Source organism: Elephas maximus, chromosome 11, assembly GCF_024166365.1.
Source record: "Elephas maximus indicus isolate mEleMax1 chromosome 11, mEleMax1 primary haplotype, whole genome shotgun sequence".
Classification (NCBI taxonomy): domain Eukaryota; kingdom Metazoa; phylum Chordata; class Mammalia; order Proboscidea; family Elephantidae; genus Elephas; species Elephas maximus.
Genome location: NC_064829.1, coordinates 115830412 through 115855487, shown reverse-complemented (window position 1 = coordinate 115855487; position 25076 = coordinate 115830412). Strand labels below are relative to the sequence as shown.

The window sequence follows — 25076 nt, the reverse complement described above, 5'->3', positions numbered from 1 at the left end:
GTCGGAATTGACTCGGGTTAGAGACAATTTCCATTCTCACAACAGAAGGCGGGGGATACTACTGGCATCTAGTGGTTAGAGGCCAGGAATGCTTCCAATCATCCTACACAATGCACAGTATTGTGCATATAACCACAAAGCAAAGTATAATCTGGCCCAAAATGTGGATAGTGCTGAGTTTGCCAACTAGTTAGACTAGTTAGACCATGATCTAGTATGACTTTTCAAGGGCATACAGGATTAAAAAAAAATAATAATTCTTACATGCTAGTTCTTGAAACAATACCGGAGACCGAATGATAGAATTCTGCAAGACCAACGACTTCTTCATTGCAAATACCTTCTTTCACCAACATAAACAGCGACTATACACATGGACCTCACCAGATGGAACACACAGAAATCAAATTGACTACATCTGTGGAAAGAGACGATGGAAAAGCTCAATATCATCAGTCAGAAGAAGGCCAGGGGCTGACTGTGGAACAGACCATCAATTGCTCATATGCAAGTGCAAGCTGAAACTGAAGAAAATCAGACCAAGTCCGTGAGAGCCAAAATATAACCTTGAGTATATCCCACCTGAATTTAGAGACCATCTGAAGAACAGACGTGACACATTGAACACTAGTGACCAAAGACCAGACGAGCTGTGGAATGACATCAAGGACATCATACATGAAGAAAGCAAGAAGTCATTGAAAAGACAGCAAAGAAAGAAAAGACCAAGATGGATGTCAGAGGAGACTCTGAAACTTGCTCTCAAACGTCCAGCAGCTAAAACAAAAGGTAGAAATGATGAAGTAAAAGAACTGAACAGAAGATTTCAAAGGGTGGCTCAAGAAGACAAAGTATTATAACGACATGTGCAAAGACCTGCAGATAGAAAACCAAAAGAGAAGAACATGCTTGGCGTTTCTCAAGCTGAAAGAGTTGAGGAAAAAATTCAAGCCTCGAGTTGCAATGTGAAGGATTCCATGGGGAAAATACTAAATGACACAGGAAGCATCAAAAGCAGTTGAAAGGAAAACAGAGTCAGTGTACCAAAAAGAATTTGTCGATGTTCAGCCGTTTCAGGAGGTAGCATATGATCAAGAATCAATGGTATTGAAGGAAGAAGTCCTAGCTGCACTGAAGGCACTGGCAAAAAACAAGGTTTCAAGAATTTATGGAATAGCAATTGAGATGTTTCAACAAGGGGATGAAGGGCTGGAGGTGATCATTCGTCTACGCCAAGAAATTTGGAAGATAGCTACCTAATCAACCGACTGGAAGAGATCCATATTTGTGTCCATTCCAAAGAAAGGTGATTCAACAGAGTGCGGAAATTATCAAACGATATCCTTGGTATCAAAAGATTGGAGGAAGATGACACAACCTTGCTTGCAGAAAGTGAAGAGGACTTGAAGCACTTACTGATGAAGGTCAAACACCACAGCCTTCAGTATGGATTACACCTGAACATAAAGGAAACAAAAATCTTCACAACTGGACTAACAAGCAACACCATGATAAATGGAGAAAAGTTTGAAGTTGTCAAGGATTTCATTTTACTTGGATCCACAATCAATGCCCATGGAAGCAAGAGTCAGGAAATCAAACGACGTATTGCATTGGGCAAACCTGCGGCAAAAGACCTCTTTAAAGTGTTAAAAGGCAAAGATGTCATTTTGAGGACTAAGGTGCACCTGACCCAAGCCATGGTGTTTTCAGTCACCTCATGTGCATGTGAAAGGTGGACAATGAATAAGAAAGACCAAAGAATTGATGCCTTTGAATTATGATGTTGGCAAAGAATATTGAATATACCCTGGGCTGCCAGAAGAAGGAACAAGTCTGTCTTGGAAGAAGTACAGCCAGAATGCTCCTTGGAAGCAAAGATGGCAAGACTTTATCTCACATACTTTGGACATGTTAGCAGGAGGGACCAGTTCCTGGAGAAGGACATCATGCTTGGTAGTGTAGAGGGTCAGTGAAAAAGAGGGAGACCCTTGACGAGATGGATAGACACAGTGGCTGCAACAATGGGCTCAAGCGTAACTATGATTATGAGGATGGCACAGGACCGGGCAGTGATTCCTTCTGTTGTACATAGAGTTGCTATGAGTCAGAACCAACTTGGTGGCACCTAACAACAACAAGTGTTAGATAGGCACCCTGGTGGTGTAGTGATTAAGGCAGTCAGGTGCTAACCAAAAGGTCAATGGTTTGAACCCACCAGCTGTTCCATGGGAGAATGAGGTGACAGCATGCTTCCATAAAGATTTATAGCCTTGGAACCTCTATGGGGACAATTCTCTTCTATCTTATAGGGTCATTGTGAGTTGAAGTCAACTCAACTGTAGTGGGTTTGATTTTCCTTCTTTCTTTTTTTTTTTGGTTTACTGTAGTTGGAACGCTGTTGGTTTTTAAGCCTACTGTGGAGCTTGATAGAGGGTGTCGAGATTAGTGTTACTGAGTAAGTGACACCTGCTACCACCTCAAGGGTAGGAGTTCCACCACGTAACAAACAGCATAATAATGCCTGACACCAGGAGAAACATCCCTAGGATGTCAACCCACTCCATGGTTTTCAGATGTCAGGGCCACCATGAAAGACACAACTCACATAGGCACTAACTGGAACAACACTGTATTCACATAGTGAAGAGACAGTGCAAGATCCACTTCAATGATGATGTTGGTCCCCCATGGCCTGTGGGTCTCTTTCCACAGCCAGTCCAAGGAGTGGTCTACACACACCCCTCTTGTGCTGCAGGCGAAGGGCCCCATTCCTCCCTTCCGGGAACGGATACAGCAGTGGGGTTCTCCAGATGCCATATAACATACATGCTGAGATAAGCAGTTCCTGGAAATGTTAACATGTGCTCAGGGAAAAGGGGGAGGGGTGTGATGACGGACCACTATCTGCTATGAGATGTATTCTGGGTCAAGATGCTCCAGAAAGGAAGTCAGCCCACACTCACATCCCATCCATGAAACCAGAACAACACATATCGACTTAAGCACAAGGTTCATTCATGGGTCACAGGGAAAGGTGGTAGGCTACACTTGGACTGTCTTCTTCCACAAGCATAAATTAAAACTCACCAAGCTCTTTTCTTACCAATATTCAGCCATTTTTCTTTTATAGACACTCCTCAAATTGTTGCAGGCATTTAGGTAATTTCCAAAGTTCTGAAAAAAATTATTTTGGCAATTTTTACCAGTGTTCTTATTGCTTTTATAGAGAAGCAAAGTTTTAGAGGTCCTTATTCCACAATCCCAGAAGTTAACTTTGGTAAGGACTTTTAAAAAAGGTAACAATCATTCCATTATTGACCCTACTAAGGTTTTAGAGAACATGTATTGCCAAATAAATTTAGAGTTGGCTTTTCAATCCCAAAGCAAGCCCCCCCGCCCCCAGGCTCTAGAATGCCATCAGCAGGAAAAGAATTCTTCTAGTACTCTCCAGATATGACCAGAGACTTGTGGGCAATGAAGAACCTTCCTGAGGTCAGAGCCAAGGACTATCATATTGGGCAACGGAGAAAATCATCACCTTCCCAGGTTTCCCTACACGACAGTATTTTGTAATTGCTACGGACAAGTGGCTATTACATACTTTTCTCTCTTTTTCTGAATGAGAGATTTTTGTTTTTGCTATTTTCATTTTTATACTTTTTCATTGCCTCTCCACCATTGTATATGTTGGGGTCAGAGAATATCAGATGAAGATTCACACTACCAAGAGAGATAAGTCAGCCTAAAGGGCTGCTGTAACAAAGTCCCAGTGTCTTAGTCTGAGTTCTCTAGAGGAGCAAAACCAGTGAAGCATATGTACATAAATATACCTAGAGAGATTTACTTCAAGGAAATGGTTCATGCAATTGTGGAGAGCTAGCAAGTTCCAGATCCATGGGTCAGGTAGCAGGCTGAAGACTTCTGCTGGTTCACATGGTTGCAAAGGCTGATGAACTGAAAATCTGCAGGTCAGGCTGCAGGCTGAAGACATTTGTTGGCTTATGTCTCAAGAACAAGAGGCCAGATGACCAGAAGAGTGCAGGGTCAAGAGAGAGCAAGTGAGCCTTGCCAGAACATCCACTGATATACTGGAGGCAGGCCACACCCCCAAGGCAACTCCCTTTTCAACTGATTGGCGGATCAGATCACATCATGCAGGTGATTACATTACAGAAGAGTAATCAACTCAAGCCTCGAGTTGCAATATTGAAGGATTCTATGGGCAAAATATTGAGCAACACAGGAAGTATCAATAGAAGATGGAAGTAATACATGGAGTCACTGTACCAAAGAGAACTGATCGATGTTCAACCATTTCAGGGGGTGGCATATAATCAAGAACCGATGGTATTGAAGGAATAAGTCCAAGCTGCATTGAAGGCACTGACGAAAAACAAGGCTCCAGAAACTGACAGAATACCTACTGAGATGTTTCAACAAACGGATACAGCGCTGGAGGTGCTCACTTGTCTATGTTAAGAAATCTGGAAGATAGTTACCTGGTGAACCGACTAGAAAAGATTCATATGTTTGCCCGCTCCAAAGAAAGGTGATCCAACAGAATGTGGAAATTATCAATCATATCACATGCAAGTAAAATTTTGCTAAAGATCAAAGGTGATTGTAGCAGGACAGCAACAGGGAACTGCCAGAAATTCAAGCCAGATTCAGAAGAGGAAAGGGAACAAGGGATATCATTGCTGATGCCAGATGTATCTTGGCTGAAAGCAGAGAACACCAGAAATATGTTCATCTGTGTTTTATTGACTATGCGAAGGCATTCAACTGCGTGGATCATAACAAATTGTGAAGAATGGGAATTCCAGAACACTTAATTGTGCTCATAAGGAACCTGTACATAGACCAACAGGCAATTGTTCGAATGGAACAAAGGGATACTGCATGGTTTAAAATCAAGAAAGTGTTGCATCCTTTCACCATACATCTCCAGTCTGTATGCTGAGCAAATAATCTGAGAAGCTGGACTATATGAAGAAGAACATGGCAATAATCAGTCCAGTGTCTGCCAAATCACTGAGAATCATAGCCTAGCCAAGTTGACACATAGCATTAACCATCACAAGCAGAACCTAGGTGACCTATAACAACATAAATTTATTCTCTCACAGTTTTGGAAGTTAAAAGTCCAAAAAAGTCAGCTGTGTTGATTCCTTTTGATGGTTCTTAGGGAGAATCTATTCCATGCATCTCCCCAAGCTTCTGGTGATGGCTGGCAATCCTTGACATATCTTGGCTTGTAGATGCAGCACTCCAACTCTGCCTCTGTCTTCACATGGCCACCTGTGTCTTTTTCTCGTCTCTTGTTTATAAGGACATACTTTGGATTAGGATCCACCCTACGTCATTGTAACCTCATGTTAATTTAACTGATAACATTTTCAAAAACCCTATTGCCAAAGAAGTTTGTGCTCACAGATACCAGGATTAGGACTTCAGCATATCCTTTTGGGGAAAATAATTCAATCCATGGCACTATCTATGATAATTCTAGTTGATAACCAGGTATCATCAGCATTGTTTTCTTATGAATTCATCTATGAGAAAGGATGATCAAGTGTCATAGACAGGATCTGTTAATTGCCTCCCAAAGTTCTCCTACTCCCTACTCTCTCTCTCTCTCTGTGTTTGGCAAGGGAACTCATTATGAGATGAGTTCCCTTTATTCTCTTTATGTCAGAAACTGTGGTAGGCATTTACCATACCAAGTTCTATAGGCTAGGACCTCACAAAGGCATCAAGCCAAGGGAGCAAGTAAGAGCTTGTGGTCAATGCAGACTGGGTCAGCCCAGAGCCTTTTACATGAGCCCAGACCCTTTTACATGTCAAGCCATGAATCCTTAGAGATAAGTCAGCCCAGAGGCTTCTTTTACTAATTCCTCTGCCCAGAGTGGGCACTGTCATAAGCTGTAAGTGCTCATGATAGCCTTGGCAGGTTCCCATCTTTCTGGAGACCATGGCAAGGTGTGTTAGTCATCGAGTGCTGCTATAACAGAAATACCACAAGTGGATAGCTTTAACAAAGAGAAGTTTATTCTCTCACAGTTCAATAGGCTAGAAGTCCAAATTCAGGGTGCCAGCTCCAGGGGAAGCCTTTCTCTCTCTGTCAGCTCTGGAGGGAGGTCCTTGTCATCAGTCTTCTCTTGGTCTGGGAGCATCTCAGCACAGGAATCTCAGGTCAAAAGAACGCACTCTGCTCCCGGCACTGCTTTCTTGGTGGTATGAGGTCCCCAACCCTCTTTACTTCCCTTTCATTTCTTGAGAGATAAAAGGTGGTGCAGACCACACCCCAGGAAAACTCCTTTTATACTGGATCAGGGATGTGACCTGGTAAGGGCCTTACAATCCCACCCTAATCCTCTTTAACATAAAATTACAATCACAAAATGGAAGACAACCATGTAATACTGGGAATCATGGCCTATTTAATACACACATTTTTTGAGGGGATAGAAGTTAGGTAGGTTAATTCAATCCATAACACAAGGTGTCGTCACTTCTTCTCTCACACCCTCTGTTACCTGACCCATATGATCACTCTGATTTTTTTTTAAACTAAGGTATTATTTACACATAATAAGTGCACAGACCATAGAAGTTCAATTTGATGAATCCTGACAATTATATAGACCCATTAAACCACTATACAAACAAGATATAGGACATTTCATCACTTTAAGAAGGTCCCTTCAGCCAATAGTACCTCTAGTCAATTGCTTTTAGGTTTATAACTCAATAGAATCCTACAGGTGTGTACTCTTTTGAAATCATTCCTTTTACCTGTCTCCTCTTTCCACACATTCTGTGCTTTAGATACATTGAGGTTCTAATGAATTTTTAAGGAGCCCTGGTGGCATAATGGTTAAGTGCTCGACTGCTAACCCAAATGTAAGTGGTTCAAACCCACTAGCCGCTCCATGGAAGAAAGTGTGGCAGTCTGATTCCATGAAGATTTACAGCCTTGGAAACATATGGGGCAGTTCTACTCTGTCCTATAGGGTCACTGTGATTCCGAATTGACTCCACAGCAATGGGTTTGGTTTTTTAATGAATTTTTAGTAAAATTTAATAATAATGGTAATGGGCCTTTACATTTGGTCCCTACCTACTAGCTGGGTGATTTGGAGCAGGTCACCCCACCTCTGCGCCTCTTTTTCCATAAGACAATGATGCTAACTAACACTGTCCTCGCAATGTCTGTGGCACTTTTTAATGTTGTTCCCTGAGTATGTCCAGCTCTCCCCATTCTAGGCTCATGGTAGGAATGCATTTCCGCTCATCATGTGGTTGGGTGGCCACGTAATATCTAATGAGTAGTGAAAGGACGTATGCCGTTTCTGAGCCAGAGTATTTAATTCCCAGCGCAAGACCCTCCAAGGTTCTCTTTCCCTCTCCCTTTATGACTAATAATTTACTGCTTGTGGCTGGGCCTAGGATGAGGGCAGCCCTTGTATAGGCCAGGCTTGTAACAGGCATTCTATAAATGGTCATTTTTATTAATTACAATAATCACTTCAGAGCACCGTCACATAAGCCACTTGTATTAACTGGAATGAAACACATCTCTTAAACTCTCTGTTAAAATAAAAATTCCAGCAGAACATACGCCTTTAATTTTTCCATTTTTTTTTTTTTAGAGGACAAGAAGAACCTGCTAATCCTTTCAATCTGATACAGCAATCTCATAAATTTAGGAATTTGTTTAAGATACGCAGAGGTATCAATTACAGAGTTTTTACCACAGCATCAAAGTTATCTATCCTGAAGTCAGCAGCTTAAAACAACAAACATTTATTTTCTCACACAATTTCGGAGTGTCAGGAATCTGGGAGTAGTTAGCTGAGTGGTTCTGACTGAGTCTCTCTATCAAATTATTGGCCAGGGCAACAGTTGGACTGCAGTGTCCCAGATGCTTGACCCTCAGAAATTGGCTGGGGTTGCAGTCATCTCAAGACTTGACAATGGCAGGAAGATCTGCTTTCAAGATGACCCACTTGCTTATAGGAAGATATCAGTTCCTCCTGGACTGTTGGCTGGAGATCTCAGTTCTTTCCCACATGGGCCTCTCCACAGGCTGTCTCAGTGTTATGGCGACTAACTTCCCTCAGAAAAGAAAGAGAGCCCCCAAGAGGGAAGCCAAGGTGTGTTTTATAACCTAATCTCTCCAGTGATGTGTCATCACTTTTGTTGTCATTTTTGTTAGGTGCCATCGAGTTGGTTCCAGCTCAAAGCAACCCCACGTACTACAGAACGAAATACTGCCCAGTCCTGCGCCGTCCTCACAATCATTGTTATGCTTGAGCACACTGTTGCAGCCACTGTTGTCAATACATCTCGTGAGGGTCTTTCTCTTTTTCACTCACTCTCTACTTTACCAAGCATGATGTCCCTCTCCAGGGACTGATCCCTCCTGATAACATGTCCAAAGTACGTAAGATGTAGTCTCGCCGTACTGGCCTCTGAACAGCATTCTGGCTGTACTTCTTCCAAGACAGATTTGTTCTTTCTTCTGGCTGTCCGTAGTATATTCAATATTCTTCTCCAACACCACAATTCAAAGGCGCCAATTCTTTTTTGGTCTTCCTTATTCACTGTCCAGCTTTTACATGCATACGATGCAATTGAAAATACCACGGCTTGGGTTAGATGCACCTTTGTCTTCAAGGTGACATCTTTGCTCTTCAACACTTTAAAGACGTCTTCCAGAATAGATTTGCCCAATGCCAATGCGTCTTTGATTTCTTGACTGCTGCTTCCATGGGTGTTGATTGTGGATGCAAGTCAAAGGAAATCCTTGACAACTTCAATCTTTTCTCTGTTTATCATGATGTTGCTTATTGGTCCAGTTGTGAAGATTTTTATGTTGAGGCGTAATCCATACTGAAGGCTGTGGTCTTTGATCTTCATTAGTAAGTGCTTCAAGTCTTCTTCTCTTTCAGTAACCAAGGTTGTGTCATTTGCATAACACGGGTTATTAATGAGTCTTCCTCCAATCCTGATGCCCTGTTCTTCATACAGTCCAGCTTCTCGGATTATTTGCTCAGCATAAAGATTGAATATGTATGGTGAAAGGACACAACCCTGACGCACACCTCTCCTTACTTTAAACCATGCAGTGTCCCTTTGTTCTGTTCCAACAACTGCCTCTTGATCTATGTACAGGTTCCTCATAAGCACACTTAAGTGTTCTGGAACTCCCATTTTTCGAAATGTTATCCATAACTTGTTATGATCCACACAGTCAAATGCTTTTGCATAGTCAATAAAACACAGGCAAACACCTTTCTGGTATTCTCTCCTTTCAGCCAGGATCCATCTGACATCTGCAATGATATCTCTGGTTCCACATCCTCTTCTGAACCCAGTCTGAATTTCTGGCAGTTCCCTGTCGATATACTGCTACAGCCGCTTTTGAAGGATCTTCAGCAAAATTTACTTGCATGTAATATTAATTATAAAAAATAATAATAATTACATTGTTCAATAATTTCTGCATTCGGTTGGATCACCTTTCTTGGGAATAGGCATAAATATGGATCTCTTCCAGTCAGTTGGCCAGGCAGCTGTCTTCAAAATTTCTTGGCATAGATGAGTAAGGGCTTCCATTTGTTGAAATATTTCAATTAATATTCTGTAAATTCCTGGAGCCTTGTTTTTTGCCAATGTCTTCAGTGCAGCTTGGACTTCGTCAGTACCATCAGTTCCTGATCATATGCTACCTCTTGAAATGGTTGAACATCAACCAATTCTTTTGGTATAATGACTCTGTGTATTCCTTCCATCTTCTTTTGATGCTTCCTACGTCATTTAATATTTTTCCCATGGAATCCTTCACTATTGCAACCCGAGGCTTGAAACTTTTCCTCAGTTGTTTCAGCTTGAGAAATGCCAAGTGTGCTCTTCCCCTTTGGTTTTCTATCTCCAGCTCTTCACACATGTCATCATAATACTTTGTCTCCTCAAACCACCCTTTGAAATCTCTGTTCAGTTCTTTTACTTCATCATTTCTTTCTTTTGCTTTAGCTACTTGATGTTCAAGTTTCAGAGTCTCTTCTGACATCCATTTTGGTCTTTTCTTTCTTTCTTGTCTTTTTAATGACCTCTAGCTTTCCTCATGGATGATGTCCTTGATGTCATTCCACAACTTGTTTGGTCTTCAGTCATCAGTGTTCAGCGTGTCAAATCTATTCTTGAGATAGTCTCTAAATTCAGGTGGGATAAACTCAAGGTCATACTTTGGCTCTCATCATCACTTCTACTGTATTCTATTGGTCTCACAGACCAACCCTAGTACAATGTGGGAGACAGTGACTACCAGGATGTAGGTAGGAGTCATTGAAGGACCCTGGATGGTGCAAACCACTAACCTAAAGGTTGGCAGTTCAAACCCACCCAGCGGCACTGCAGAAGTCCTGGTGATCTGTTTCCATAGGATTGCAGCCAAGAAAATTCTATGAAGAAGTTCTACCCTCTAACACATGAGGTTACCATAAGTTGGAATACTGTCATAACAGGTTTTTTTTTTTTTTAGGGATCATTGGGATCAGTAGATATCATTGGGAGCCATTTTGGAAGTCAGCAATCATACCAACTGGTATGACAACCAACTGAAATTAGTTTTTTTTTTTTTTTAAAGCTATTTTCATAAGACAAGACAATCACTTCTAGAGTTGTTCCAATGCCTATGCTCTAGGTAGCATTCAAGGCAGAACCTAGGGAATGCTGTATGTACCTTACCACTTCCCCTTGGCACTCGCCATTCCCATATGGCTTCTTAACTGCATGCACCTGACTCTGCCTTAAGGCAGAATGGAAATGTTTGGGCTTTATTGCCCCGTGAGTAGTCTTCAACCAGTGAGGAAAGGGAATTGGTGTATAAATACCTCAGCTTCCTTGGCTCTTCAGTGGGACAACTCAGAGGCGGTTTCCACAAATTCTCCCAGAGTTCCCCCAGAACACCAAACCCCTATAGCTCACAGGAGTAATTTGCTAATTTGGTTTCCATTCCTTTCCTGTCTCACTTTCCCACGTCGTACCTGCCAAATAAATTGCTTGCTCTGACATCCTTCTCTGAAGTTCTGCCTCTGGGGCAAACCACCTGAGACAAAGTCCTTGCTTTAGCGGATATTATAGCCAGAGCGCTTACTCGCTACATTTTCTTTCAATAACTTAACAACTTCTGCTCGGCCGCTTAGTGGCCTCGCCCCTTCCTCACGGCTCCGCCCCCTCCCTGAGGTCACGCCCCTTCCGCAGGTCGCCGCAGACCGTTCCAGAGAAGACCGAGTCTCTTCACTCCTGAATCCCGCCCAGAAAGTTTTTCTGGGCCTACGGAAGTTCCTCCTAGGAGATGGCCTCGCCCTTTAAACGTAAAGTAAGCATAAACGTGCGCGGCCATCTTACTTCCCCGCCTTGGCTGGTGGAGGACAAAGAAAGCTCAGCCTCGGCGTAAGGGCGCCGCCATACTGGTCACAGGAGGTTTGAGTTTTTGAGCTGCTGAGTAAGAGCAGCGGCAACGTCGGGGTTCAGGGGCCCACGGACACTTGGTCCTCCCTGCCCTAAGATAGCCCAGTCCTCTGGTCTAGCAAAGGCCCAGTCATTCACTGTACGGCACAGTTTTAAACATGGCCGCCTCCACCAACAGATGATCAACGTGTGAGGCCGTCACACCGTTCATTAAAACTTAAAAAAAAAAAAAACCCGAAGTCCTATTCTCTGGAAGGCTATGAAGTGGGCCGTGGCGGTCGACACCCTCAAAGGCCGGATGGGCACAGCTGATACGACGGTGAGCCGGTTTGGTACGGCTATCAGTTTGGGGTTATGGGTACAGATCCAGGATAAATGGGAAGGGTGGGTTTGAGAAATAGGTACACACAGGGAGCCACGCGGGATGGTGACCTGGACACTACGGTGGCCTCAGAGGGTCGATCATGGGCGACCGTAAGGGTCAGCGGCGAGGGGACTGTGGGATTAAGTGGTTGAGCGTCTGAGCCTCGTGGGACTTTTCGTGGGAGCGGGCGGAGGTCGGTGGGAGCCAGTTGGCAGGGGCTCTGTGAGGAAGATGGATTGGAGTATGTGGCAATAAATACATGAGGGTTCTTTGAAAGTTCTTGTTTGGTAGGTGCGTGGGGGGCAGTTATTGGTGGTCTTTGGTGGTCTGTGGCCAAGTGGAGGGTGTTTGTAAGATACTGATTTGGAGAGCATTAAGGGTCAGTGACTGGGGGATTCTAAGCTCTGTGGGCAGCCACAGTGTGGGTATCTGGAATAGGTGATTGTGGATAGGTTGGAATTCAATGTTAAGAGAGCCAGTGAGGATCAAAGTTTGGGGAAATGTTTTGGACTGTTAAAAATAAGTCAAAACTCACTGAAATTTGAATATATGGTTTATTCTGACCAGTTATTCTATAGGCATTTAGGGAGTCCATTTTGATTGTAGAAAAAGGCAAATGGCTCAAGGAAACTAGATACACATGATTGATTGAACCCTACCTTCCTCCTTTACCAAGATGAACTGATAGCAGTTTACTTCTGGCCTGGCTGCTAATAATTTCGCCCTCCACCCCCCTGCGGAAACCCCGGTGGTGTAGTAGTTGTTAAAACTGCTAACCAAAAGGTCGCCAGTTCAAATCCACCAGCTGCTCCTTGGAAACCTTATGGGGCAGTTCTACTCTGTCCTGTAGGGTCATTATGAGTTGGAATCGACTCGCTGGCAACATTTTTTTTTTTTTAATACAGCAGTTTCTGGCACGGGTTTGCTGCTTAATAATTTGGTTTCAGGATTAAGAAAAACTTTAAAATCAAAGTAAGATGTCTCTTAATTGATTTTCCTCTTCAGTGGGGCCATCAGTGATTGAGATGGAGGGATCTGAGAGCATTAGTAATTGGGAGGACTTTTGTCGGTCAGGGAATGGGGAATGGAGGGATCAAAGATTGGGACTGTCATTAATTGTGTGTACATGGGGGGTGGGTGGGACATTGGGCTATCCCTGGAGATGTGTGGGTTTGTGTTTGGGAACCTGTGGAGTTCAGTGTTTGGCAGTCAGATTGGTTTAGTGAGCTTTGTAGTCCCTAACCAGTGGTGGCCTTTGGTGGTCAGGTTTGGACATCATGGGATATCAGTGACTTGGAGGATCTCTGGGGCCTGTGATTGGGAGGGACATCATGCAGGTTGATGTTCAGGAGGCTTGCAAAGTTCAGAAGTGGAGGATAAGAGAGTCCAGGATCTAAGGCTGCAGCCTTGCATACTGGGAACATACTTCACCCAGGTGATTCCCCAGTTGATGTGCAGCCGGTTTAGTCTAGTCTCTCAGAATGTAACCAAACACAGGTTCTTGTCCTGTCCTGGACGCCACACCACCTGCTGCAAGGGAAACAGAAAGTGGAAATTTATTGTTTGCACAAACAAGGAGCAACGGGGACCTGATGGCTGAAAGACCTCGAGCTCTGCGCCCCAAGGGAGCTGGTAGCTTTTATGTCCTTGAGTCCCAAGGGGGCAGAGATTGGCACCCAAAATCCAAAACCCTGAGCCCCTCCCCCGCCCATATTTGGAGATCCCGGCGCTGAGTCATATTACAAAGGAAGGGACTTGTCACTTTGCAAATGGGCTCGGACACCGTTATGTGCTGGAAAATATCTTCCTTTCGAACAATGCTCAGGTCTGGGGTCAGGTTGAGGACACAGCGCTTCAGTTTCTGCGCATGCGCCAAGATCCTGGTTCACACGCGCAAAGGATTCTGGCGCCAAATTCGAACTGGGGTTAGGGCCACGGGGGTAGGGCCAAACCACAGTTAGAAGCCGCTGTCTGGCGTGGGGCTAGGGGTGGGGAACTGGGCGGAGCAGAGAAGCCTCAGCGGAGGTTTCAAGAACAGGCCCATCTCAGAACTGTCCTCCAGCTTTTCATTGTTCCCCACAGTAATGAAAGTGCTTTGAAAGGGTCAAGTGTTAAATTTATCTAAAGGAACATGTTACCAAAGATGTGGCTTCTGTTGCCCTTGGTGGGAATCCAATGCATATCCCTCCTGATGTTTCTCCTTAAGGTTCTTTCTGGCAAAGGTAACAACGTACCCATCTGTGACAGCATCCGGGAGTGAGCCTGGTTTCTGGAAATCTGTTCTGACTCCATGGCCGTTGGGATGGATGTGACCTTGCCTGTGGTTAGAAAACAAAGAGTTTACTGAGTAAGTAAACTGATATTGTAGAAGATTTGGCTGAAAGAACAAAATCTGAGGGCTTTCATAAAGAATTTTTATCTAGACTCAGTTTAAAGATAAATTCATAGGAAAAGAAACTAGAAGTTACCGTGTTCTAAAAAAGTCTTTTTTGCCTTTTTCTGTATTTTTTGGGTATAAACCCATTAACCTGTTGTGGCTGAGTGAATTCTGACTCACAGCAACCCTACAGGACAGAGTAGAACTGCCCTACAGGTTTCTAAGGAGCAGCTGGTGGATTCGAACTGACTTTTTGGTTAGCAGCCAAGCGCTTAACCACTGTGCCATAGCACATCTGATCTCCATCAGCTGGTTCCTTTTATAGCCCTGGTAGAACAGTTCAGTAAAGGTAAATCCACAGCAGCCGCCACAAAAATAAAACTTAAAGCCACTTTTAGAAACTGTCCTTCACTGGAATTAAGTTACACTAATGATCATTAAGATGGGCTGAGACAAGATTACAAACAAAGTGGAAATAAGATTTTAACCATTAGCCTACTGAAGGGTGCAATTCCAAAACAATATTTTTAATTGGTAGTGCTAACAGAATTTTTTAATGGATTATGTTAAGTTAAAAGGATTATGTTCAGTCTTTCTGTAGTGTTCAGACAAAGCAGAATGTCCGTGAAATTCTGAGAAGCAAAGGAAGCTGAGGGCTACGGCAGGTAACGTCTTTCGGAAGCCGTCCAGGTTGAGTGTGACGAGTTCAGGTCTTAGTGCTCGCACTTTCTGTTTTCCTATTGCTCAGAATCAAGGACAGGTGGTTGCTTTGCATGCAGAAATCATTTGCTTGAGTAAGGAGTTTGGCCATTTCCTTTTTTTTTTTCCCCCCAAGCTGATTTTTTTCCATTACCTACACTGCTTAGGGAGCCCTGGTGGCAGAGTCGTTCAGAGCTTGGCTGCTAACCAAAAAGTCGGCAGTTCGAATCCACCAGCTGCTCCTTAGAAATCCCATGGGGCAATTCTACTCTGTCTTATAGAGTCGCTATGAGTTGACTCCACGGCAGTGGGTTTACATGGCTCACTGTTAGGCTTAGGGTCAGTTAATTAAAAAAAACAAAATGCCCTGGATAACATGCTCAAGTAAAAAATCACAACATTGTCGTACCTTGAAAGCCCCCGTGGTTTCCCCTGCCAGTCACCACCCTGCCGAGGGGAGCCGTTCTCCTCCTTCACACATACAGATTAGTTTTGCCTGTTTTTGAACTGTAATTAAATGGAACATTCACACCTGGATGTGGGGTTAGGGGACTTGGCAGGATGTGGTTCTGTCTGAAAAATGCTTAAGTTTGAATCCCAATTATTTCATTTATACAACAAACATTTTTCATAGATCATTAAATATTCTTAAAAAATATTGAGGTAAAGTGTGTATATCTTAAGGGTACAATTCTATGAATTATACATACAGAGAACCATATAACCACCATCTAAATCAAGATATGTATAATTTTTAGCACCTAGTCAGTACCCAATTAGCTGGGTATAATACAGTAGATTATATATATATATTTTAATACAGTGGATTAGTTTTGCCTGTTTTTGAACTTTAATTAAATGAAATTCTGTAAATAATCAGAAGCCATGGGTAAATTTTGTCTGAAATTCTAAAACCAGGCAAATGCTAGAACAGAATTTTGAGAGCCTGTCTGAGATTGCCAGTTTTTGTTTTCTTGTTGTTCCTTTGGAAGCCAAAACTACGCACAGCGAAATGGTTCGGGGTGAACTGAGACTCAGGGTCCTAGTAATGGAGTTTGTTGCCTTTGAGCAGCCCCCAGTCAGCCCCCAGGGGAGCAGCTTTCTCCGACGGGGTGGGAGAACATGTCTGCCACTTTTATTAGCCTCGGAATGGGAGCTGGGTGGAGTGAATACCCAGGATGCCGACAACTCAAAAGCCAAAGAGTTCTGAATTTGGCTTCATTGTCAGTGGTTAAGAGCTATGGCTGTGAACCCTAAAGGTTGGCAGTTGGAATGCACCAGCCACTCCTTGGAAACCTTATGGGGGTAGTTCGACTCCGTCCTGTAGGGGCACAATGTGTTGGAATCGACTTGACGGCAACAGGCTATTTTTTTTTTCTGGACGGAGTGAAATGTAAATGCTCTCTGGAGCCTTATGTTTTGAAGCTGGTGTGAGATCTCTGCAGTAAAAGTCAAGTTTCTGGGCCTCAGCAGCAGGCAGCTTGCGAAAGTTGGAAGACTAGTGATGTAATGAAGGCCCGTCACCTGCTACCCAGATCAGCAGTGAGCACTGCAATTTAGTGTTTTTTCATCTCTGCCCCCAAAACACATGCTCTTCCACGACTGCTTTAAAGCAAGTCTCAAACATCCTGTCATTTCATTTTTTTTTTTAATGGGTTTTTATTATTTAATGTACTGGCTTAAATTTACACTTTATAAATGTGAGTCTGCACTAAGTAGAGTGTCAAGAACTTGAAACAGAGATTAAGGTACTGCTCACCTGGTAAGAGAACAGGATGGGCTGGTCATGGTTATCCCAATGTGTTGGGGCAAATGAAATGAACATAAAATCTCCTGCCAACCTTGGAAATGCTCTCCACAAATGTAGAAAAGGAAGACAACAGTTTTATTATTGAATAAGCGTTAAACCAGACTACAGTGCGCGTCACAGGCAATCTGCTAAAGAGCTTGGGAAGAAAGAAAGCAAGCTAGCTAGCTAGCTAGCTCACCCCTTTATATAGCCAAACAGATACAGTCATTACATACGTCTTCTGAAGATAAATAATAAGTTGTCCTAGGGTAGGGTCCAACAAATGTAGGGTACTCTGGGAGGAGTCTTTCTCAGGGATTCTGGAAGATGCTGGTAGATTCACTCCAGGTCTTTGCCTCACGCATACAACCTGGCATAACCAGGAAAGCCATTGTTAAAAATAATCCAGACTCAAAGAAATTGAAACATAAGGTTTACTCTGAGCAGTTATTCTGTATGCATGTAGGGAGACCAGCGTATAAAGAGAAGAGGAGGGAGAATACAATATCAACCATTGGCCAGTGTTCACATGATTGATGAACTCTGCCTTACCCCTTTACTGAGATCACCTGCTAGCAGGTTGCTCCTGGCCTAGCTGCTGATAATTTGACCCTCCACCCACCTACAGCCCTGAGACTCTGAGATTCATTAGGAGAGCCTTGAGTCTTTCTCATTAAATCAGGAGGTAATGGTTCTGTTGACTATCCTTTTCTTGTCGGGAAAGACACATTTACATTGCTGTAGAGCAGTTTCTGGCAGGCTTTTGCAGTTCGGATCAAGCTTTTTATGGTTAATATTTGGTTTTTTGGATAAGGAAAACCTTAAAATCAAAGATGTCTGTTAATTTTCCTTTTTAACACCACCAAGAACCTCCTTCTTGAACTTACAGCCCTTCTCATCTTCCTCATCCTTCCACAAACATAAGGATTTGCTTTATTTTGTTTTTGCTTTTAAATAATTCCAGACTTAGAAATGTTGAGCGCCCCTCGAACTCAGAGCAAGTCCCCCATAGCTAGAGTTCAGGGCCTGTTACGGCAGACAGTATCTCAGCAGGCTTTCGGTATTCAGAGGGAGCAGAAATCAGAGAGACCTTTGCCACAGGCTTCTCTGCAATTGAGCAGAAATTGATGGTTATATACAATTTTGTCACCTTGACTTCATAAGATGTGGGTTAGATGCTGTCATGTTTAACCATAATTGGTATGTTTTATTGCCATTTAAAGGAATTGTTGTATGACATATTAATGTTTCAAGGTCAGATTGATTAATTAAAAATTATGACATTATTTAGTGACATGTTTTTTGTTTCAAGGCCAAAATAATTAAAAATTATGGTAATTGTTTAGTGACATATTTATCTATCAAGGCCACTTTACAGAGATTTGATTAATTTTATATTATCAGAGAGTGTGGGTGCATAGCCCAATTTAGGGAAGTTATTTACAACATCATGTACTTCTGTTATCTATTTCTAAGGTTAGAACAACTTTTTAACAATTTTTAGTTAATGGTTAAAGAGCATTATAGAAGTATACATGTTTCTAAGTTCGGAAAATCTCTAACTTCGCATTACAAGTGACTTATACAGAGGTGTTTAAAAACATGAAAAATATTGTAACAGTGTGAAAAGCATTATAGAAGCATCCGTAATACTGTTTTATACATGGATATTGATAAAATTCAGTATTTGAGAACATCACAAAAGTGCACATAACAATATGGCAGTTCCGTGTTCATCTTTTTGACCCTCCAAACTGTTTTCCACAGTGGCTGTACCACTTGACATTTTCACCAGCAATGGATAAGCATCCCTGTTTCTCCACAACCTTGACAATACCTGTTTTTTTTTTTTTGCATTTTTTTGACTATCGTGATTTTAATAGGGGTGAGATGTTATCTCATTGTGGTTTTGATTTGCATCTCCTTAATCGCTAATGAAGTAGCCCTGATGGCGCAGTGGTTAAGCACTCGTCTGTTAACCGGAAGGTCTGCAGTTTGAACCCACCAGCTGCTGCATGGGATTTACGACCTTGGAAACCCTATGGTGCAGTTTTGTGTTGTCCTGCAGGGTTGCTATGAGTTGAAATTGACTCGACGGCAGTAGGTTTGCTTTGGTTTAATGGCTAATGACATTTAGCATCTTTTCATGTACTTGTTGGCTGTCTTAGGCTGGGTTCTCTAAAGAAGGAAAACAGTAAAGGGTATAAATATATACAGAGAGAGATTTGTATTAAGGAAATGGCTCACGTGGTTGTAGAGGCTGGAACGTCCCAAGTGCGCGGATCGGAACAGAGGCTTCGCCTGATTCACAGGAGAACCCAAGATTGGCACGTTGGAGAGCAGGGCTCTTGCTCACAGACTGTGAGTATGGCATCTATCTTCCCCCACCTCTGCTTGCTTAATCTGTTTTTGTATTTCAAAGTGATTGATTTAAGACACACCCTACACTAATTCTGTCTTATTAACAAAGATAACCCACTCCCAAATGGGATCATAACCACAGGTATTGGGGTTTGGATTTACAACACATATTTTGAGGGGACACAATTCAATCCATAACACCAGCCCATTGATCAAATAAGCCATTCTTTCTCCACTGGTTTATTTTAAATAATAAAAGTGATTTTTATTTTGAAACAATCTCAAGTTTACAGAAAAATGGTGTAAAACTCGCATGGCAGAGGTGTCAGACCTCCTCTAACTTCCTGAAGTGGGGGAAGGAGAATCAAGATCAGCAACCCAAGGCTGATTCCTACGAGGCAGGTCACACATGCCTCCGCCCTCCAACCCTTTTACCAATTCTGACACCAGCTGTCCCTCTCATGGCACTCTGTACTTCTCTGCTGGGTTCAAAAATTCGTTGCAGTGGCCACATAGAACCCAAAGACGGTACTCATGATTTTGGGGCTTATTAGGGAAGTAACAGGTTACAACTCAGGTTCAGCGCTCAGGATGTAGTTCTTCAATCAGGATAGCCTCTTAGGTGTGTCCACAGACATGCCTCTCTCTGGTCCCTCAGCCTTACTTCTCCCCCCGCTTTGGCAAACGTTAAAAGTTCTTCTAGCTCTGCCGATAAGTGCCTTGAGACATTCAGCTCTAGCTCTGTGTTGACAAACCTAGTTCCGCCAAGTGCCCATAGACACCCTACTCCGCCAGGAAGCCCAGCGTGCCGTCTCCTGCCAGTCTCCTGGTTCTGCTGCTGCTGTTCCTCCTGCAATGTAGCGAATTACTTAATATGGCCCTTCTAGCTATAGTCATTGTAGCTCCCACCAAATGACTGGATGGGACTATGCGAATGAGGTATATGGAACCCTAATGAGGAGATTGGTCAGTTTTGCCATCCCACTAGGCTTAAAGGAAGGCACAGAGAGAGAGTAGGAGTTGTCACACAGAAGACAGGGAGAGCTGTAACAGGGAGAGTTGTCACACAGAAGAGAGGGTGAGAAGCAGCTATTTAAGTTCCTCACGCTTGCTTTCAAGGATAAATCGATCATCTTGAGCCATTCCTCATAGCCTTAGGTCCACATACACACATGCAGTTCTGCTGAGAGCAGCTGAACCAGGTTGTATTCAGTCATCACTAGGGCAATGGAAGCCTCATCCCTAGGAGGGAGCCTGAAAGGTTCCCTGGGATTCCTCCTGGGGTCCAAGGCAGTCCCCTTGGTACTTACCCAGGAATGCCTCATAGCTTGGACTTTCTCAGCTGTGAAATTAGACCTGTTTCCCAATCTACCTCTGCCTCTGGTTCTTATCAGTAAAAAAAAAAAAAAAAAAGCAGAATTAAAAACACTGACCTCAGCATTGTGGCGAGGCAATCCTTGGGAGTTATTTAGCGCAATACTCAGTAGGCACTCATTAAATTCAGCTAGGATAATAGTGATAATGGCAAAAATTTCTATGTGCTAGGCACTGTCCTCAGGCTTTCTATAAATTCATTTAATCCTCACAATAGACCTGTGAGGGGGTACAGATGGGGAAACTGAGGTACAGAGAGGGTAAGTAACTCATCCAAGGTAAGTGGTAGAACCTGGATTTGAACCCAGGCCGTCTGGCTCCTTAATTTCTGTTCATGGCCTCTCCCTGTTTTCATGGATGAGGAAACTGAGGCTGTGAGAAATAAGTGTCTGTTCCAGATTCCCTCAGTCAGTTAGACGAATTGCTTGGTGTCAGACTTGTGTCTGAGTCACTCCCAGGTTCAGGGTCTTTCCAGAAGTTGCCGTACTCCAAACCCAGAGTAGAGCCATCACTCAGCTGTCTCCTACACAGTCCTCTCAGTCTCCTTCCCCTGAGACCCTAGGAGTGTTTTAGGAGGGACTGTTGGGTGAGTGTCACCAAGAGGCCTGCCTGTCTTCAGGTTCGTTGGATGCCCTGCAGACCCTGGGATCTGACCACCTCACTAGGTGGCAGGGTTCTCCAGCTCTCGCCAGCCCTCAGGGCCACTGGACCTTGGCCACCTCCACAGAAGGCCCTGCCAGGGGCTGTAGCTGAAGGTGAGTTACTAGTGAGAGATGGGGCTCTGAGGTTTTGGCAGGTCAGACAAAAGACCTGCCGGTCCAGGAAAAGGGAAGTTGGGGTAAGAATCCCCTTCTGGAGGAGTCACCTAGAGTCTCAGACCTCTTGCTCGTGTAGAGACTCCCAGGTAACGGGAAATAGCATCATCCCTGGCCAGATGCTAATCAAGACCCAAGTTGGGGTGTCCTTCCTATAGAGCTCATAGGGCATTCCACGGCTGCATGGTAGAAGAGGGCTTGGCTTCAACCAGAGGAATTGGCTTTTTTTAGCAGAGGACAGGTATGGGTGCCGTTGCTGTTTTAAAGATTCTCCTCCTAGATTATTTATTGGCGGACAGTGTCTGGATCTAGTGGGAATCAGCTGTGGGAACGATGAAGTTTGAGTTGTCAGGGCCACAGCTCAGGAATGCCAATCAGGAGACAAATGCTTATTGCCCCACAGTGGTGAGGTGGTTTTCCTGCCCTGAAAAGAGATGAGTCAGCTCTGAGGTACAGAATACATAAAGTGTACAGATCTTAAATGTACAGCTTGATGATTTTTTTTTAACATTGTGCTTTAGGCAAACATTCACATAGTAAATTAGTTTCCCATTCAGTAATTCATACGCAGATTGTTCAGTAACATTGGTTGCAATCCCTGCAGTGTGTCAGCACTCTCCCCATTTCTACCCTGGCATCCCCGTTTCCATTCATCCGGTTTCCCTGCCCTTTCCTGCCTTCCCATCTTTGCTTTTGAACAAATATTGCCCTTTTAGTCTCGTATTGATGACTGTTCTAAGGAGCATGGGTGTTACTGTTTATTTTATAGGCCTGCCTGTTATTTGGCCAAAAGGTGATCTCTGGAAGTAGCTACAGTTCCGTGTTAGAAGGATGTCTTAGGGCTATAGTCTCAGTGGTTTCTCCAGTCTCTATCAGACCAGTAAGTCTGGTCTTTTTTTGTGAATTTCAATTTTGTTCCAAATTTTCCCCCACTCTAAGTGGGACCTTCTATTGTGATCCTGGTCAGAGCGGGAGGTAGTGGTAGCTGGGCACCATCTAGTTCTTCGGCTCTCAGGCTAGTGGAGGCTGTGGTTCATGTGGGCCATTAGTCCTTTGGACTAAATGCTCCTTTGAGTGTTTGGTTTTCTTCACTCTCCTTTGCTCCGGACAGGAAAAGACCAATAGTTGTATCTTAGATGGCCACCCACAAGCAAGTTTTTAAGACCCCAGACACTACTTGCCACAGTAGGATATAGAGCATTATCTTTATGAACTCTGTTATGCCAGTTGACCCAGATGTCCCCTGAGGCTGTGTTTGGTCATAAACCTTCAATCCCAGTACCATGAGATGTTTGGTTATGTCTAAGAAGTTTCCATAACTGTGCTCCATGTGTGCTCTATTAAATAAATAAATATACATGCCATACATATAAATAAGTATATGGAAATATCCACAACCATACCCATTTATGTGCATGGGTGTACTCCAGTCCAACCTCCCACACCTGTTTAGCATACATATCTACTGTGTATCCACTTACAAGTTATTGTTTGTTATTATTGTTGTTGCAAGATTGTATATGCTGTAGTATTTACCATAGTTGCTCTTTTTTATTGCATACCTCTCAGTTCCATTCTTTGCTCTGGGTGCATTATGCTGACTTCCCCCGTATTGTGTATTGCCTTTCCCTTCAAAAAATTAACAAACATCTGTTATCTAGTTAATGATCTCTCCCTCCTCCCATTCCTATTAACCATCAAAGAATGTTTCTTTCTCTGTGTAGACTTTTTCTTGATTTTTCATAATGGTGGTCTCATACAATATTTGTCCTTTTTTGAATGACTTATTTTACTCAGCATAATGTCCTCCAGATTCATCCATGTTGTGAGATGTTTCGCGGATTCATCATTATTCTTTATCGTTGCATAGTATTCCACTGTGTGGATGTACCACAATTTGTTTATCCATTCTTCTGTTTATGGACACTTAGGTTGTTTCCATCTGTTTGCTGTTGTGAATAATGCTGCGGTGAACATGGGTGTGCATATGTCTATTTGTGTCATGGCTTTTCTTTTTCTAGGGTATATACCTAGAAGTGGGACTGCGGGGATCATGTGGCATTTCTGTTTCTAGCTTTTTAAGAAAACCCCATATCATTTTCTATAGCAGCTGTACCATTTTACAATCCCATCAGCAGTATAATAGTTCCAGTCTCCCCACAACCTCATCAGCATTTGTTTTCTATTTTTTTGATTGGTGCCATTATTGCTGGAGTGAGATGGTATCTCATTGTAGTTTTTGATTTGCATCTCTCTAATGGGTAATGATTGCGTGCTTCTCTTCACGTGTTTGTTAACCGCCTGAATGTCTTCTTTAGTGACATGTCTGTTCATGTCTTTTAGCCATTTTTTTTTTTTACAGATGCCTTTTTATTTAAATCATACTTTAAATGAAGGTTTACAGAACAAACTAGCTTCTCATTGAACAGTTAGTACACGTGTTGTTCATGACATAGGTTAACAACCCCACAACATGTCCGCACTCTCCCTTCTCGACCTTGGGTTCCCTGTTACCAGCTCTCCTGTTGCCTCCTGCCTCCTAGTTCCTGCCCCTGGGCTGCTGTGCCCCTTTAGTCTTGTTTTGTTTTATGGGCCTAATCTTTGGCTGAAGAATGAACCTCAGGAATGACTTCACTACTGAGCTGAAAGGGTGCCTGGTGGCGATACTCTCAGGGTTTCTCCAGTCTCTGTCAGGCTAGTGAGTCTGGTGTTTTTTTTTTTTTTTTTTTTTTTTTATTAATGTTTATTGAGCTTCAAGTGAACGTTAACAAATCAAGTCAGACTGTCACATATAAGTTTATATACACCTTACTCCGTACTCCCACTTGCTCTCCCCCTAATGAGTCAGCCCTTCCAGTCTCTCCTTTCCTGACAATTTTGCCAGCTTCCAACTCTCTCTATCCTCCCATCCCCCCTCCAGACAGGAGATGCCAACACAATCTCAAGTGTCCACCTGATATAATTAGCTCACTCTTCATCAGCATCTCTCTCCCACCCACTGTCCAGTCCCTTTCATGTCTGATGAGTTGTCTTCGGGGATGGTTCCTGTCCTGTGCCAACAGAAGGTCTGGGGACCATGGCCGCCGGGATTCCTCTAGTCTCAGTCAGACCATTAAGTATGGTCTTTTTATGCGAATTTGGGGTCTGCATCCCACTGATCTCCTGCTCCCTCAGGGGCTCTCTGTTGTGCTCCCTGTCAGGGCAGTCATCGGTTGTGGCCGGGCACCAACTTGTTCTTCTGGTCTCAGGATGATGTAGGTCTCTGGTTCATGTGGCCCTTTCTGTCTCTTGGGCTCATAGTTATTGTGTGACCTTGGTGTTCTTCATTCTCCTTTGCTCCAGGTGGGTTGAGACGAATTGATGCATCTTAGATGGCTGCTTGTTAGCGTTTAAGACCCCAGACGCCACATTTCAAAGTGGGATGCAGAATGATTTCATAATAGAATTATTTTGCCAATTGACTTAGAAGTCCCCTTAAACCATGTTCCCCAAACCCCCGCCCTTGCTCCGCTGACCTTTGAAGCATTCATTTTATCCCGGAAACTTCTTTGCTTTTGGTCCAGTCCAGTTGAGCTGACCTTCCGTGTATTGAGTATTGTCCTTCCCTTCACCTAAAGCAGTTCTTATCTACTAATTAATCAGTAAAAAACCCTCTCCCACCCTCCCTCCCTCCCCGCCTCGTAATTTTGGCCATTTTTTAATTGAATTTTGTTGTTGTTGTTGTTGTTGAGGTGTTAAAGTTTTCTATAAATTTTAGAGATTAGACCCTTGTCAGATAAGTTGTTGCCAAAATTTTTTTTCCCAGTCTGTAGG

At 43.2% G+C, this 25076-nt stretch overlaps 1 protein-coding gene across 6 annotated transcripts in view; it reads left to right on the top strand.

Moving 5' to 3' along the window:
• Window positions 1-11280: 11280 nt before the first annotated feature.
• ZNF793 (zinc finger protein 793) overlaps window positions 11281-25076 on the top strand; it is a 36508-nt gene continuing 22712 nt past the window's right edge. For 2 of the 6 annotated variants that reach the window (XM_049902250.1, XM_049902245.1), the window contains exons 1-3: window positions 11281-11803; window positions 14055-14195; window positions 18971-19074. The gene's annotated coding sequence lies outside the window, so the exon portion shown is untranslated. Of the gene's footprint in view, window positions 11817-11872; window positions 12042-14054; window positions 14196-18970; window positions 19075-25076 lie in introns of those variants that run through there. The other 4 variants (XM_049902251.1, XM_049902247.1, XM_049902248.1 and 1 more) reach the window with 3 other exon arrangements.